This window comes from Thunnus albacares, chromosome 12, assembly GCF_914725855.1.
Source record: "Thunnus albacares chromosome 12, fThuAlb1.1, whole genome shotgun sequence".
NCBI lineage: Eukaryota > Metazoa > Chordata > Actinopteri > Scombriformes > Scombridae > Thunnus > Thunnus albacares.
Window position 1 is genome coordinate 14,253,384 of NC_058117.1, and position 18,286 is coordinate 14,271,669.

The 18,286-nt window shown below is 42.7% G+C and overlaps 1 protein-coding gene across 3 annotated transcripts in view; it reads right to left on the bottom strand.

Annotated features, from left to right (window-relative positions):
- LOC122993537 (ephrin type-B receptor 1-B) overlaps positions 1–18,286 on the bottom strand; it is a 163,150-nt gene that overhangs the window by 126,583 nt on the left and 18,281 nt on the right. The window contains exon 1 of one of the 3 annotated variants that reach the window (XM_044367786.1): positions 1,293–3,928. The exons of the other annotated variants lie outside the window; for them this stretch is intronic. The gene's annotated coding sequence lies outside the window, so the exon portion shown is untranslated. Of the gene's footprint in view, positions 1–1,292; positions 3,929–18,286 lie in introns of those variants that run through there. 3 annotated transcript variants of the gene reach the window in all.

Consider the following 18,286-nt stretch of genomic DNA (forward strand, 5'->3'; position numbering starts at 1 on the left):
GACGGTGTGCTACACCAGAGCTTGCGTCAATGTGATTGAAGTTTGACAGAGCAGTTAAAGCATTATTAGTGCTCCCTGTCACAGTCCAGCACACACAGAGGCCTGCCGGTGGCACAGGTGAGGTAAACACAGGCCTCATTTAGCATATTACCCATCAGTCAACACGACAGGCAAAGGAGATAAAGAAATGCACACCCACTGTGAGTGGGAAAACAAGCACTCCAGTCTGCCCTGTGTCACAAGGAGGGCTATATGAAAGTATTTTGGCAGGTGTGTGCACAGGCAACCCACTCACACATACCCACATCCATACTCGCACGCAAATGAATACCCCACACAGCCACATGCTTCTGTGTGCACACACAGGTTGATGACAGAAAAGGCATTATCCGAAGTGAAATATCTCCAGGAGGTGCCTCACAGAGCTAATTGACTGTGATGAGCCAGCACCAGCACGCCTTGATGCTTTCTTTTTTTCTTTTTCTTATTTATCCCTCAATTTCCACTTTATCTGCACAAAGATAATCTGAAGAAATCCACAAAATTGGGTATTTTCTTCTGTGTGATTTATAAGCCACAAATCCTTGAAAATATCCTCAACTGCTGATGCATGGTTTATTGCTACTACAAATATGCTAATCTGGCAAATCCGAGGTGGGAAAATTTGATTTATAATCTGCTGCATTATAACTATCACTTCACAGCAACACACTCCATTTGATACCTGTGATGATGGGAGTGAAAGGAAATGTCAACTATCACTTCCAAGATCATTTAGGGGATAAAAACCCTCCTACCAGTTAAGGTACAGGTAACACTCATGGGAGTTAGCACGCACTAACATAAGCTCTTAACAGTTAGCATGTTGCCATAAGGCAGGGGGCCATGATGTGGCAACAGGGGCTTAGCCAATAGAGCTGTTTGGACTAGAAACAGACAGCTGGCACAGTGGTAGGTAGACCCGTTTAAATGCTCACGCCTCAGGAGGCCATGAACAAAGTTGACCTTAGCTTACTCAGTCAAATGTAGGCACACAAAACTACATACAAACGCACACACTAACAGGGGCATGTCTGCTTAAATAACACACAGGCTGCTGGCGCCTTTTTTGTTGCATTTAGCTTTTCATTGTGTCGCGAAGGCAGACAAGAAGGATGTAAAAAAAAATAGAGGTAAGTGAAAAAACAATAGAGTGAGACAGGCTGACAGAGCGATTGATACAGCGGACAAAAGGGAGACAGCATGCATACTCTCACCGCAATGTTTACACAGTCCACTGGTATTTGTCTTACATCTTTGAAATGGCATGAAGCAACCTTTATCCAGCGTGATTCCTCCCTGAAGATAATGGATTGTGAACACAAAACCTCCTCAAACCTCGTTGTCTGCCCCTTCCTTACATCCCGTCATCAACAGACACACACCACACACACGCACACAGAAGCTTGGATTTTTCAGACAGACGCAGACACACACACACACACACACGCCTCTGTCAACACTCCCTGAGGCAGTAGTGTTAATTCCTCCCAGCCTATTCTCAGTCACACATGGCCGCGGAGGCAGTCGCCAGTGGAGCCTCACTGCTAGATTAACCTTTGCTCTCGCCACAGATCTGTTTTTCAGAGGGACCGGCAGTCGGACAGGGGCCATAGCTGGCAGATAGTAACTCATTGTCAGAACACTGTCAGCACTGGGCCCTGCATTAGTGGCTTTTGAAGAGAGGGACTGTTGACGTGGGCAGGGTGCCAGCCAAGAGGAAAAACAGGCCTACTGCCCCACACAGCACTTAACCTGACCTCTCCCCTCAGGATGTGGAGAAGGGTTGGGGAGTGTGAGTGTCGCCGTGTGCACACGTATACATAAGCGGGGGAGAGAGTTAAAGTGTTTTCTCTGAGCTTGAGCAAGTGCGTATTTTGGCTGGTGATAAATCCCAATGCTAGAAAAGAAAAACAGTACTGGCACTTTCTTCTCATTTCTCGCAGTTTCTCACTGGTGCACAATGTGCGATCTTGTTTTCCCTATTCCCCCTTGTGGTCTGTGTTACATTTACCAGAGGAAAAGGTCACATGTCATAGTAAATGTAATGAGCATGTTCTGGAGAAATACAGCCACTGGCACCTGAGCTGCTCAGTTAAAAAAGGAGCAAGTACTTCAAAATTGTAAAGTAAAAACACTGAACTTGATTTGTAGTTCTTTTTCCTTTGTCAATGCTTGTGGGGATGCACGCGCAACTTCTGCAGAATTACATGAGAAGCCAAAGGGTTACATACAAGTTGTAGTTATGTAGATCTACGGCTCAACTCATGGATTGACCTGAATGTACAACCATCAACCAGATAGATATACAGATAGATAGATATACAGACAGATAGACAGATAGACAGATAGATAGATAGATAGATAGATACATAGATAGATAGATAGATAGATAGATAGATAGACTTGAACTTGACTTGAACTACAAGGTCCTGTACATATGGAGATTGTTGATGGAGTAGATGAATAATTCCACAGTGCGAAGAGAATGTCCAGTGATGGTAAGTAATGTGACTAAACTGTAGGAGTTTCCTACAGATGCTTAAGGACCCCATCCTCCTCAGGAAATAGAGCCGGCTCTGCCCTTTCCTGTATAGAATCTCCGTGTTCTCTGACCAGTCGAGTTTGTCATCCGGCTGCAGCCCAAGGTACTTATAGGTCCTGACCACCTCCACATCAGCCCCCTCAATGGAGACTGGTTGTGAGAATGGCCTAGACCTATGAAAGTCCACTACCATCTTCTTGGTCTTGAATGTATTCAACCGTAGCTGGTTTGACCAGCACCATGCAACAAAGTCATCCACCAGGGCCCTATACTCCCAGTCTTGTCCACTTGATACACCCCACAATGGCAGTGTTGTCTGAGAACATCTGCATGTGGCACGTCTCTGAGTTGTACTTGAAGTCCACTGTGTATAGGGTGAAGAGGAAAGGGGAAAGTAAAGTACAGTCCCTTGTGGTGCTCCTGTGCTGCTGACTACAGTCTCTGATGTGCAGTCCCTCAGCCTGACATATTGTCATCTGCCAGTGAGGTAATCTGTGGTCCAGATCACAAGGTGTGAGTCCACTTGCATCCTGGCCAGCTTTTCTTTCAGTAAGAGGGGCTGTATGGTGTTGAAGGCGCTTAAGAAATCAAAAAACATGATTCTCACAGTGCCACTTCCCTTGTCAAGGTGAGAGCAGGCCCGGTGGAGAAGGTAGAGGATGGCATCTTCTACACCCACCTTCTCCTGGTAGACAAACACCAGGGGGTCCTGTGCATGTTGAACTTGGGGTCTGAGGAGGTGGAGGAGCAGCCACTCCAGGGTCTTCATTATATGTGATTTTAGCGCAACCAGCCTGAAGTCACTGAGCACACTGGGGCTCCCCTTCTTAGGCACAGGGATGAGGCAAGATGTCTTCCATAGTGGTGACCTTCCCCAGTCGCAGGCTTAGGTTAAGTGGTGAAATATATGCTGATGGGGTTTCCCCAGCTCAGCGGCACAGGCCTTTGGTAGTCTTGGGCACACATTGTCCAGGCCATTCACTGTCTCCTCAGCTCTCCTCTGACCTGATCTGCAGTGACGATGTGTGGAAGGGGCAGAGGAGGGGCTGCAGGGGGGCTGCTAACCTGATCTGATGTGCCGATATGTGAAAGGGGGGGGGGGGCTGCATTGTCTGTGCTGGCAGCCTGGGGGAGGGGTGCATACGTAGTTATGGGGGGAGGTGGGGAGATGATGGTTTGACAGGCAGTAGTTGTAGCAGCAGGAGCCGGGCAGAGGGGAAGTGTGGGGGTGATGGACAGACAGTAGCAAAAGCCAGACAGTAGCTGCTAAAGCTGGAACAGGGCAGTCCAACTGGTTATAGATGAGGTTGAACTCATTCGCTCCCTCCACATCACCATCTGTTGTACTGCCATTCCTCGGCTTGCAGCCCGTGATGGTCTTCATACCATACCAGACCTCTCCCTCATGTTATTGACCCTTTGTTCGAAGTGCGAGTGGCTCTTCCCTGAATAAAAAAAAAGTTACTGCCACTCGCTTGCATAAAGGAAAACTACACATTATATATATATATATATATATATATATATATATATATATATATATATATATATATATAATACACACTTAACCTGCAGTAGAGGAGCAGGAAGAGCAAAAAGGGTTAAAAAGAGTAGGAATTATGCAGTGAGTAAAACCATAAAGAATCAATTGGCTGTGAATTATTTGTTTTGTTGTAAAAATCAATACTAAATGCCTTTCACCATTATCAATGGAATACACTTACATGTACAAAACTCAGTGACTGGTCTGCATTCTCACTTATAGCGCTCACTTAAGTCAAGATGATTACCTGTTGTGTTGCAGTAATGGAGAAATGAATGGCTTAGACTTTCAGGCACGTCTTTTAACTTAATAGAATAGACCATATTTCAGAGTAGAGACAGAGTGAGAGAGACAATGAGAGATCCAACCCCCTAGACACTCTCCATTCCAAAGCCCTCCAAACCCAAGTGCTGAGCCCAGAAAAGAGTCCCCTATGTCAGTTGGTGCTGACATAGACTAAACTGCCCCCTCTCAGACACACTCTGACCAGTCTCTCACCAACACCGCTTTCCAAACACCAATCAGAGTAAACCACATTATAACGCAATGTAAATTAATGTATTTGGAACATTGGAAAGAAGACAGTAAAAGCCAAAGTAGATTAGAATGTTATCTGACCCTAAAAAGAGATAATGAATTGGCAGAATATCTCTCTTCTGTCAGAAATAGAAAGCAGTGACAGATCCTAACCAAGTAAAGGCTCAGTGAGCACAAATTGGCAATCGAAAAAGGAGGACACAAAAAATCATGGCAACCAAAAGGAAACAAAATATGTAGTCACTGTTCGACAGGCGAGGTTAAGACAGATGCACTTCCTCCTACATTGTAAGACATTCAATGAAATAAGGATCATTTACTTTAACAAGTTCAACTCTGTAATTTCAGATTTCAAAGAGCTTAATGACCTCTCATAATTAAAAAAATACTCCTAGGAGAAGGAGACAGGGCATATCTTGCTGCCCAATATGTATGAACATGCCACAACCTGAGGGACAGTGAATGACAAAGACACACACACACACACACACACACACGCATATGATATACTGTATGCATTCAATTAATATATATCAATCTTAATGTGGTGTGAATTTTCATATTATTATTATTTTGCACTGTCCAAATACTTGGACAAATTGTATTTTGAAGCTTTGGCAACACTGTTCTCAAAACTTTCATGCCAATAAAGCCTATTGAATTGAACTGAATTGAAAGAGGTGACATGACAACACTGCCGAACTGCTTTACTGCAGTGTTGATAAGATATTGGCCTTTAAGTCGCACCAAGTTCAGCTGAGCTGCTGCAGCAAAGGCACAATGGACAACTAATTTCCTGCAAGCGGTGAATGGTCGGGGGCCTGTGAACATTCCAGTACCACCTGCCTCAGCTCCACTCTGCCAAAACCCGGTTTAAATGACTTATAAAACGGCGGAGGTAGGAGGAGGATGATGGGGTGGAGGGGCGGTGGGACGGAGTGGGAGCAGCCGCCGGCAGCTTTGTACCTCATTGTGTGGTTTGAATAACACGGAACGGCAAGATAGCACCAAACAAAAGCGGAGCAGGAAAAGGCCATTGGAGAGTTCCTTTCAACAGCCTCGCCTCTCTCGTTCTCCCCCACCCTCTATCCACCCCCATGTCACCTAGGTGAGTCTTTCTCGCTCTGCTGCTAACCAAGTGAAAAGCCATTCCTGCCTATGAGGTTCCCAGGTGGGTAATGTACTCTTTAGAGCACCTTATTCTCAACTAAGAGCAGGTAGGGGCTGCAAAGTCACACAACTGAACAGCTCTTAACAACAGGCCCAGCCCAGACATTGAGCTGGATGTGGGACTTGTCAGACTGGCAGAAAGAAGGCTGTGAGTGAAAAAGCGATTTGGGTTTTAATGAAGCGCTGATGAATGGGTCTTAGACCCCGGCAGCAATAACTCAAATCCCCGGCGGAGACACATGCCTGGCAGGGACTAAGAGTTGCACACTGCTGGTTCATGGCAGGGCCACAGTACCCCCGCACTTCTTAGCTGGAGTAGATAGTCATGTCACAGATTGTCTAAATCTGATTTGTAAAGAAGCAAAAAGGATTTCATTTTAGCTGTTCAGATAATATTTTTAGTTTTCAGGACAAGCCATTGTGTGGGTATGAGCAAATATGTGCAAGTGTGGGTGAGGGAGTATATTGTATGTGCATGTAAAACCCAGTCATGCAGCCAAGAAGCACATTAAATGTTCAGATTGATATGTCAAACCCAGTGGACAGGATCATATAAAATGCTGGGTCACGTGTAAGCAAGACCTCAGGTCTGCTTCGCGTTACAAAGAATATAGAAAAATCAAAGCACATTATGTTTATTACGCTTCTTGAGTTATGGCATCTTTCATAGTCTTTCCAATAAAAACGTCACAATATTGCTCTTAGTCTTATACAGCCACAGATGATGTAGTTTCTATTTTTGCTGTAAATAGCTGTGTAGACTGTAAAATATGAAACTGTAGAGGAAATGTTCTTGAGATTCTGACAGTGAAAGATTTCTCATTTTGTTACTGTATGTCCAAAGTAAAGATGTGTGAAATTATAGTGGATATGAATACCAAGATATGGATTAAATTCATCTCTGAAGATGAAGTACAACATGAAACAGAAGTGCTGTCTCTCTGCTTTTAGTTGCTATGGAGTTCTGAGGAGTGGATCCAGTTTTTGTTGGAATCATTGTACACCTGAATAAAATTTCACACCAAGGAACTTTGATTGTTGCCCTGCTGTTTACTGGCTTTCCGCATTATTGCCTGTTGGTCTGATGAAACAACTTTATTGTCTACAATCATAGCATTGCCACTTAAAAGGCATAATTATGCTCATCTGCCTCACTGCTCCCTTGGTATCAACTTTGTTCCATGCAGATTAACCATTGGCTGTAAGCGGCACACTCTACACAATACAGGAATCCAGGGAGCCCTCTAGAAAGAAATGGCATGCACTGATGTCAACAGCAATGGACTAAAAAAACTCAATGTAGCTCCCAGGGCTCAAAGATCTCACAGTATCTAGAAGAGGCTTTCTTGTGCACAGTTAAAAGAAGAATGAGGAAGGAGAGGAGGAAAAGCAAACTAAAAGTTATGGAGGATATTTTTTTGTTTTTTTACTCTATTTTGTAACATGTCTCACTTGTAAAATGAACAAGAGGGTAGCCACTAGAGACTGCTAGCAAGCAAACAAGTCTCTCACTTGGCTGAATCACGCTTAAGAGAAAAATATTGGCCAGCACACGTCAAGAAAGTTGAAGACATTTCATGGTTGGTTCATATACAGTCAAAAGTTTGGACACACTTTCAAGTGCATCCAAAGCCTTAACTGTCATAACAATAGGTAGAAGGGTGATAGAAAACTGTAACTCGTGAGTTCTCCTGATTTCACAAAGTCCAAAACATTTTTAATAACCTTCATCAAAGACTATAAGCTGAATGTGTGAAATAATTTATACAGTACTGAATGATTCTGCAATTTATTTGCTTTTATTTGACAGTCATGTTGACGGAGTTGGTATTTAGAACAAGTTTTGGCTTGTTTAAATTATGCAAAATAACTAATACATCCATAACTGTAGTTAGTGCATATGCATGAGCATTCACTAGCATGAAACTTTCCACTTTTAATCATAAGCTACCATATGTCTCCTTTCTGTAGATCCCCTGTGGCCTTACTCCTAACCAGGCAGTGGAGCTTTTTGGGCGTCCACCTGCGATAGTTCCAATTCCAGCAATGCAACTCGGCTGTTGCGCTGAAAACCTCTCCTCTTGGTTTCACAGTGGCCTGAAGCCAGTACTGAGAGTCATGCTCAGTGCAGAAAAGAGATGGTGGGGAAAAAATGCATAGGACAGGCTCATGAATACTTATGCCTTCGTAATTAAACTCTTCCGGCTGTACTGTGCTCACTTTTTATTCCTACTGTTTCTGTTTTCTTTTTTGCCCCTTGTAGCTTCGCATAAAGATACACACATACAGTCTTCCTCTGCCTAAAGAATAGAGCAGACTGGCAGGCAGAAGGATGGTAGATCGTACCGAAGCTATCAGGGATTCCTAGACAAACCTTGGACACCTTTACTGTGCAGCACCTGTGCCAGCAGCAATGCACATCTGCCTTGCATCTGCTCATTACAGGTGATTAGCGAGATGATATGGTGTATTCTCCACCATCTAAATGCTACCCTGCAGTAAAAGTACCTGGTGTCTCTCTACAATATGAACAGCACTTAGCTAAAACATACCATTTACAAATAAGGGCCGTTTTAAAGTAAAACTTGTGTGCCCCATCTGGCCTGTCAGGCTTCAGAAGAAAGAAAAGCAGAGAGAAGAAAAAAGAAAAGAAAGAGGAATAAAAATCATTTTGTAGTTGCTTCTTCTGTATACCTGACCTTAATATCCCAACTCCTGGGTGGACTAAGAAATAACCTGTCAGACATTACACCCACATCACAGCAAAGATGACCCAACAGGCAAACAAACACACACAAGGCTGACTCAATAATCAGCCCACATACCTATACAGAAAATGGCATACCAGAAAACAGTTCCTAGCCTCAGCAACAAAATGCGCTAAGCTCCAAAATGTTTACCTTCATGTGTAGAACGACAGTCTGGGCAAGACAGTGACATTTAAAATGTTTCTGTGCTCTGTTTCCTGTTTTTTTGTTGCTCTGTAGGGACGCCAGCACAGTACATAGCATCCATCTTTTGGACTGTTTGGTTACGCGACAGGAACGAGAAAGTCAAAGTGAGAGGGGCAACCATTCAAATGTCAAATTAAATACAATTAAATTCAATCCGGAAAAAATGTGGACAAAGGAGAAAAGAGTAAACTCTGTCCATTTTCCTAAAACAACCAATATGTAAACCCAGAGTTCAGCGCGTGATTGTGTATGCGTGTCTACGTATTTGTTTGTGTATACATGAGAGAGAGAGAATGAGAGAGAGAGTTATGGACAGAGCGAATAAATTCTATTAACATAACCATTTACAACAACAACAAAACAGAGCGCAGAGTTGAGATATAAACTCATAAGACTCCAAATTGAGAGTCACAGACAACCAATGGTGGGTAATTTGCAATTAATATCAGTAATTGAAGCAATTAACTTTGTTTTGTTGTTGAAAGGAAACCATTTAAACACTCATGCGTGCAAGGACACACACACATATATACAAACACACTCTTAGACACAAATACATGTAGATTATGTCTCTCACACATATATGCAGACATGTACCCTCACTAGTATGCAGGATGATGAGGGTGCAACTACAGCTAACAGTGGGCCTTTTATTTATGCTTCCAGCACATGTCCAAAATATGATGCTAAAATGCTAAAATCAGCATCATACTGTACGTATGTGGATAGTCACAGACTAGGCTTCTTATCATTGAGATTAATCATTAACTGTGTTAAGAGGCATTCCAAAATCTCTCTTGTTTCCACAGTGTACCAGATGGTGGTCCTCTCAATCCTTTGTTAACACATTTTTCTTTTGTGTTATTTTTGTGTCTGCTTTACCTTAGTCTTCCAGCAGACGGATGAGGCCTTGGACACAAAGCAGGCTAAAAGCATCCTCAATTTTCCACAATGGCTGCTCAGATAACTAGCTTGCAGTCTTTCATGCGGTGATGCAAATCTCTGCCCAGATCTTCAGGGTTAATTTTTCAGCACAGCCGCTGAGATGAGAAGGCCTTCTATCAAAACAATGCCACACCAGACAGTTTGAATGAATTCTGACACAAGGCTGAGACAAATTGTTCTTTAAAAGCCTTAAGTTATGCATATATGCCAGCAGTGACAGCACCATTTTTATCCTGCTGTTTTCATGTTGCCTTTTCAAAAAAGCGGTGCACTGAAAAGAGAGAAAAGTATAGAAATTGTGTATGTAAGTATAAAAATATGGTTATACGCTCACTAAACCATTTTGGCCTGTGACCCCATTTTTTGTCAAGATAGTTGTTATGTTAAAAAAAAAAAAAGCTATAAAAATAAGCTACATGATAACAAACAACAACACTACCTGATATTATAATTACCATGATAGTAGCATCATCTACTGATGCCAAAACCTTGCTTTTGTCTCACAGTGAGGGAGACACCTGCTGACAGTTGTTTTATGCTGATTTATGGTCTACCTCTGTATAGTAAGTAGTTCAAACTTTCCTGCATTTCTACACCACCTCACCTTTTGGAAGTCAAGAAACAGCCGCCTCTACTTGTCCATATTAGTAAGATTGAGGGTGCTATGAAAACTAAGAATGCATCAATAACAGTATATAATTGGGTGGATCAGGACAGGAAATGATTATTAGAAGAATGGCTAATAAAAACTTTATGTAGTCTAAAATGGTAGTAGATTGCAGGCTACTAAGCCATCTTAAAGGATAAACAAGGACAAACAATTTATATAAATGAAATAGCCTTACAACACATTACAAAATTATTTGGGTAATTAAACCTGGTTAAACAACATTAAACCTGAGGGCTGCTATTCTCAATACTCACAAGGCCATCTTCAAGTCTAACAATTGCAACAAAACACAAACAATTTGGATGAATGAAATGGCCTCACAACAACTATCTAATTTCAATCCCACCTATTAATTTTACACACAATTTCTAGTGGTAGCTATTCTCAATAGCACCACTAGCTGATGTAGTTGTGATGTTATACCGGAATGAATAATCATAACTTCAAAAGCAGATCATTTTAACCTACATTATCTCAAATCAAGGACTATTTTAATGCACAACTCAGAAGGTGACTTTTGCTCCTCAAGACTTAAAAGGGCCGTTTTAGTCGAGGACCAGACCTTACTGAGAAACCCCCCCCCCCCTTGCACCTCTCATTTACCCTGTATGAGAAAATGAGAGAATAATCATAATAATGAAAGCACAGCGCAGAGCGGCAGGATGAAAGGAGAGATCATTACACGGAGCACTGCATCCTCGTATTTAAAAATTATTCCATCCAAAGTCTGACTAAAACTCAAACTAAAGCAAAGTAGTCTGCAGAAGTCTAAATAAGTCACTTTCCACCAATGATGTAGGGTTAGAGTTAGGGTTGTTTTTGTCAGTAAAAAGACAAAACGTGAGGTAGCAAAACCATAACTTTAGACCCCCTAACTGAATAATTGAGATGCATTTGCTCCACTTGCTCCATTGCTCAGGTGCCTATGGGCATCATGACATCATTGATGCACGCACCATTGTGCCGGGGACACTGTGTCAAGTATAAACCTAGCTTAAGCCCATGGATGTATAAAGAGAAAAATAAAGATATAAAGAGAGCTTAAGCCAGCTAGCATACATCCAGGAGCATGCTACAGCTAAATGGTGCGCTGCCAAAATGTTCTGGGTGGAACTTGCGCTCTAGAAATATTGTTCCGCATGTAAAAGTAAGTGGATTATTAAACTATTTTGACAGTAATTGTTCGGGTCATGGAGCATAACGAAGCAAAGAAAGTCACGTAACAGTTCGAGACGAATACACTTATCTTTACACCGCTAATCCCTAAATGTGAGCAGCTACATTACAGACAGGAGGGCAATTTTACTTATGAGTCTCATTATGTTGATCATGTTTAAAGGCAAAACCATGATGTTGTTACACAGATAATGCAGCAGAATGCATGTTAAAATTAGGCTTTTCAGACACATTTTTAGGTAGCTTACCTACATAGCATACGTCTGCTGTTTGAATACCTTCAATCACATTTCTATTATATTCTATAACAGTATTTTGACCATTTCTTGAGCTATCCAAATCCTGAACAGACTGCTGAGAGACATCTTCTCTCTGAAGTTTTGGAAGTTAAAGAAGGTAAGAGGACAGCATCTAATCTGCTGATCAATAAGAGGATTTAACTTCATACAAAAGACTGCTCATCTGCATTCGCCGCAGCAGCCAGGGAAGAATCCTGCAGAGCTTCCGGAATACTATCTCTCTTTCCCTGTGTTCTTTTCCGGCCCTGCCTTTTCACCATGTTCACCTTTCGTCTGTTAATCCCTGTCTTTCATGCCAACAGGAATGGGCGGATTAGAGCTGGGAAAGTATTCACACAGCACACAAACCTCTCGCACTCTGCCTATACGTACATACCCACTCTAACCCACACCTTCTTTCACAATTGTGCGCGTGTGTGTATGTGTGTGTGTGCGTATGCGTGCAGTGTATGTAGCCACTATGGGACTTCCATGTAGGTGTGGGATGTGTGTGGGTGGTACAGTGCTTTACAACACAGTATAATTTACTGTGAACAGTCCATCAGTGCTTCCTCTAATCCTGTTTAAATTAGCCAGTCTTCTGGAGAGACGCTCAACACACTCTCTCTCTCACACACACACACACTGTATACACAGACATATTCTTTGTCTTTTTCTCCCTCCTTCCTCTTTCACACATACACACACTCCACCACAGCTGAGTCTTTTTAGTAACTTTGGAGAAGGATAAACACACCTGTTTAGAGCAGACCTGTCTGTCTTAGGCATAGTCTAAATGGAGTTAGCTTTTAATCCCTTTCACTCTCCCCTGTCATTCTTGGGCTTCTTTCGTCTGTGGGCATAACTAAGTCAGACCAGCCACAAACACACACACACACACACATATACACTACAAGCTGCAGTCTAACTCTTGCTGAGCCTTTGTGGGACTGAAACAGCAAAGCAAGCAGAAGATGATGGGCAAAGACTGGCAGCATCTAATAAAATGGTATTAGACGATCCAATCTGTCCAACCCATTTAGGGCTGATGCCTCTGCATTCCTTCTTATTGCAGATTGTTTGAGATATGATTTGTTTTCAGACCTCTTGCAGAAGCAAACTGTACAAGAGGAGGGTGACCCTCTCTCTCAGGTCGATTTCACACGCCTGATCAAACACAGATGTGCACAAATTCAGATTTGTTCCAGGGTTGGAGTAGGTGCTATTTCTATCAGCCATTAGTGGTAATAAACTCTAAAATGGCCATCTAACATTTTGAGAACTCAGTGCTTTCAGTAGGCTGGTGAATGATGGGTGCTCTTAAAGCACTTAAATCTGCAGAAAAAGACCCTGACACAAACAAACACACGCGCACATTCCCATACATACACACACAGGCCATTCTGTCTTCAATGTGTTGGACACACAGTAATAAAAAAATAGATAAACAAGACTCTCCACTTTACAGGATGGAAATATATCATAAGAATGAGACATTTAGATGCAAAGAGCAATATCGTCAACGTCACATAACAAACAAACAAACAAACAAAAAACAACACTAGCACATCTACAGAAAGGGCAACCACTGCAGGACTATGCCATCATGCCATGGTGAACATGAAAGTATGCACGTTTCCATTCCAACCAAAGACAACACTTGGTTATTTCTGCTAATTACACAGCTCATTGAAATCATCTGGTGCAGTCTTAGATGATTGCCTATCCGTGATCTATAACGTGTGCTTGCGCTTCAGAACCTCAATGACTGAATAGACGGACAGCTAATACTGCACAGCCCCAAATGATGGTTTTGGATTATGTGTCAAGCCAACGCAAGACGGAGCAACATTTAATTAACATTTCTAATTGTGCCTTGAAGGCTGCCTCGATTTAGTGGCGGCTTCATCCGCGGCTGATTATGTTGCAATGATGAGGTTAATGGTGCTGGATATTTGACTGCTTGGCAAACAGTGAGTGTGAGGATGCTGTACAGTCTGTGTTGCCCCTGGCAACCCCATATTCAGATCTGAATGAATAGGGGCTGTGTATTACAACTTGTGTATGTGACCTTGTCAAAGCCACAGGCTTTATGTGGTGAATCCATGCTTGACTTCATCAGTTCATTCAATATTTGCATCTTATTTGTTTCATTTGAGACATGAGTTCACTTTTAAAGCTGCTGTCCACAAGCTTACCAGCACTTTGGAGCACAAGTAGATTCTGGAGTCATGCTGTCTGTGTTTAAATACGCTGCTTGTACCAGACTGTCATGGCAGATTAAGTCAAATTGTAAGTAAGAAAGCCCCAGTCCAATCAGTGGCTCTGTGTTAGTCTGGACTGTCAGTTACATAAAAACTGACACAAAGGTGTTGAGCCACTCATTTGGAGAAAATTCAGATGAAGCCTTCAGCATAGAAAGTCATGGGTTGTACGCCAGGCAAAAGCAAGCACACACACACACACACAGACACACTTGGAAAGGCACATTTCAGCCCACCACACTTAGGCCATATTATTCTGTCTCACTGAGCTCACTTGACTCTCTGCCAGCGGAACTGTAAAAGTCATCCTCCTCCCTTCCTTGCTTCTGTCTACACTCCTGTCCTGACTTTCCCTTCCTTGCTCAATCCCTCTCTCCTTCCATCTTTAATTCCAACTCCTGCTTCTGTTTCAAAAAGCACTGTAATCCTGACATGAATGAGGGACATAAATGTGGCCTTGCTTTATTGTTAACAAATAGTCTATAACATAGTAAAGCATTTATTAGGACATAGAGCAAAAACAGCAGTTTACAGTGGCCATCTAGTGGAGGAGATGGAATTGGCAGAGCAAAGATAACAGCTGTAAGATAACAAAGACAAACCTGCTAACACAGAAAGAGTCAGTGAGGCACCCAGAGATCTGAAAGCCATTAACTCTGGTGCTGGCTGGGAGGAATGGGGTCTGTGATGGCCTATTTCTGTAGGCTCTATATCTCATCAGGGGCTCTCACCCCAGACTCCATGTTGTGTGATTTATTTGGCCTCAAAGTCCTTTTTTAAAAAAAAAAAAAAAAAATCAAGCGTGTGCAGGCGCGTGTGCATGTGTAAGCCCAGTTGTGCAAGCTGGCTTCATGTATGTGTTCCATCACCCAATGGCCTTGAGCTCAGTTGTCATGGAGATGGGACACAGGTGCTCCAATGGCTCCCTAGACGCTTGTGATGTCATGGTGGAACAGGAACAGGAAACAGTCCCGCTGCAAATTCCCCCTGCGTACAGAACTACTTAATCTTGGCTTCAACATTGTTATGAGTCAAAACTTTACTTTAGCAAATTTCTGGGTCACCAATCTAAGCCACACTATTGAGTCTGTTTCTCAATAGTCCATTCACTGCGCCTTACAGGCCAGCTGGCTGAGTACAGCATCCAGACTGAGCCAGAGAATCCAAAATGAGACCTTGAGCGATAACTTTCTGGCAGGTATTTTCTTGACAAGACAATGCTGGCAGATAAAAGCTGATGACGGTGCCCAGTGATGCGCACTAAAGGGCCAATCTTCACCAATGCATGCTAAATGTCAAAAACGAGAAAAGGTCTTCAATAAGTGTCTGTACTGTGGGTATATTGAAATATGCTATTCAATAATACATTCAATAGAAGTGTCTCCTGTGCCATTACATCATGTATTTATTCAAACATAAAATCTTTATGTTAAAGAATTTCAGATTTCTATATAATTCCCTCTCTATGAACCGTTTGATGACCTCTTCCATAATCTTTCTCATATACACACTAACAAAACTGAGAAGTAGGCACTTGGCAGAACAGGAAACATGGGGATAATGTCCGCCTGTCCTCGGGTCTCAACTCTGAGACAGGAAATGAGCTGCTGTGTCCACCAATAACTTTAGATAATGGAGAGATTTATTAGAATGAGGCTGCTGCTGCTGTGCCAACCCTAATTAATTTTCCTGTGTGTGCGTGTGTGTGTGTGGGTGTGTGTGTGTGTGTGAGTGTGTGTGTGAGAGAGAGAGAATATGAATGAGTGAGAAAGAGAGAAACTGGAGTTGGCTGTGAATATATGTGAATGAAATTCTGTGTGCATCCAAACATAAATTTTTCCATGTGGGTTTATGCATGACATTTGTTTTGGTTAAAGCAGCAGGTTTCACCCTGACTTGTACTCCCCTTTGTTGAGAGACAATGTAAAACATGTGGGCTTGGCAAACCAGAGACCTATAGATCAGACTGCCAGGCCCAGCCAGATGGCTCTGGCCAAGCAGCCCTCCTCTCTGTCAACCTCACCACTAATTAGGATGTTTACATTGGGCCGTATGTGTCTGTGCGCAAGTATAAGAGCCTCCTAAATGAGTGGAGAGATTAGTGAGGTGCCACTTTATACTGCAGTGCTGCAATTTTTGCTGAATGTATTAAGTGTGACATTATAGTTGGACCAACAGATTAATACATTTTTTAATGTTTTAGGCAAAGTGTGCAGAGTGTAAGTCTCTTAACTTGTAAGTCGACTTAAAAGAGTTATTTTAACTCTCTGCTATGACAAGATAAATCAAGCTGTTTCGGAGTTATGATACATTCAAACATATTTTGGTCCAAGTTTCATCCTGCACTGTGATTCACAACTCCCCCCGCTTGAACATAATGAACATGTTGATGCAGCTTTAGAAAAATCCAACCCCAACTGTGTCTAGCTGAAGAAAATTATTTATACACCAGGAAGGGAAAGGTTTATCAAGATGTGCCGAAGAACTCCCTCGCACACCCTCCCCTGTTCCACATCTACCACCTACCTTTATAATAGCTATTCAATGAGAATGACATTGCCTCATCTCCTCTCTGCTAAATCACTGCCCTCAATTTCTCCATGGGTGACCAGTTCTTCTCCCCTATCAATCTTAACGTCTGCCACCAATTATTTCTTACCCCTCCACTTTATATCAAAATGTTCTGTACCACTCTTGGTTTCTCAATTACTTAAACCCCACCTTTCCTTTTCCCTACACCACATCTCACTATTTCTCCTGCTCACTGTGTTGCTGTATGTGTCAGGAACCACAGCAGTGTGATGGCTAACAGCAGGGAAACATGTTGAAGGTTTACTAAATGTTTAACATGCAGTCAGAACTAGTCCAGACCGGCGCCTAGCTACCAATCTTGTTTTATTTGCAATAATATCTGTCAGCGGATGGAGTTGATATCTGTGTCTGTGTGTGTGAATTTATATATGTCAAAGATGAGCGGCCATAACTTGTGAGCAGAGATACTTTAACCCACTCGTCATAGATCTTTTATTATGTGTTTGAGTGTGTATGTGTGTCTCTGTGAGTGATTGTTTTTTGATACTGTGCTACCCCTCACAATACATCTTCTGTAATGGCTGGGTGACTGGGCAGGCCCCCTTCTAGATGGTGGGGTGGCATAAATCAGAGTTGATTTGGCTTCCTGCCACAGATGTGTCAGCTCAGGCCTGTCCAGAGAGGATCCAACAAATAGCATTCCATGTCACTCACATCACACTCCATAGATCTTCCAGATGGCTACAGTGTCCCCCTGCCTTTTTAAGACAGACTCTCCCAGACTTCTGATAGTGCCCTCAGCATGTCCCTCCTATGGATTTGCTGCAATACAATGTCATCTCTCTTCCTTTGGCCTCTCAAATAGGCCTGTCAGAGTATTTCCACTGGATCAAAACCCCAGATGGCTACAGTCAGCGGGAGTGAGAGGGAAAGCCTCTAGTATAAAGACTGGAATAAAATCAGATGACGTAGAATATACTGGATTCAAATTGTGCTGCAAGAACTTAGGGACAGGTCTGCGTTCATTCGTGTGCAGCTCAAATAAATATAGCAGGAAATGGCGAGGAAAACATGAGGAACAGAGAAATAAGGAGACACAGAGAGAATCCCTTTCCCCCCCGAGCCATACCTGCTGTTCACATGTCTGAGTTGTTTTAGAGAAGGCAGAAGAGTGCTGGTCCCATTTCTGTGTCTGTGCATGTGTGCTTGCTGGCATGTGTGATTGCTGAGTGTAATTCCTCCAGTGACCACAACAGAGGAGCAACTGTACAAAGAGTGAAATGACAAGGCAGTGCATGTTGCTGCTGCTGTTCCCTTCCTGCCTCTGCAGTAGGACAAGGAGATTGATGCTACAGCAGTGTAGCACTATCTCACTAACATGTCAGATCACTGGCTGCACTTTGTGTCTCAGGGGAGAGCAAAAGAACGAAGTTCTCTCTTTTTCTACAGTACCACCTCATCTACCTTGTGCGCTTTCTCTTCATCTTTCTGTCTCTCTCTTCCTCTGACCACAGACTTTTCTCCCTCCACAAGTTAACAAGTTTTACAAAGGGACACCTGTCATCCTCAACGTTTGACTGCCTGCAGACACAGACAGTTTCCTCCAGTGTCCAATTTCTGCTTTTGGAGAACA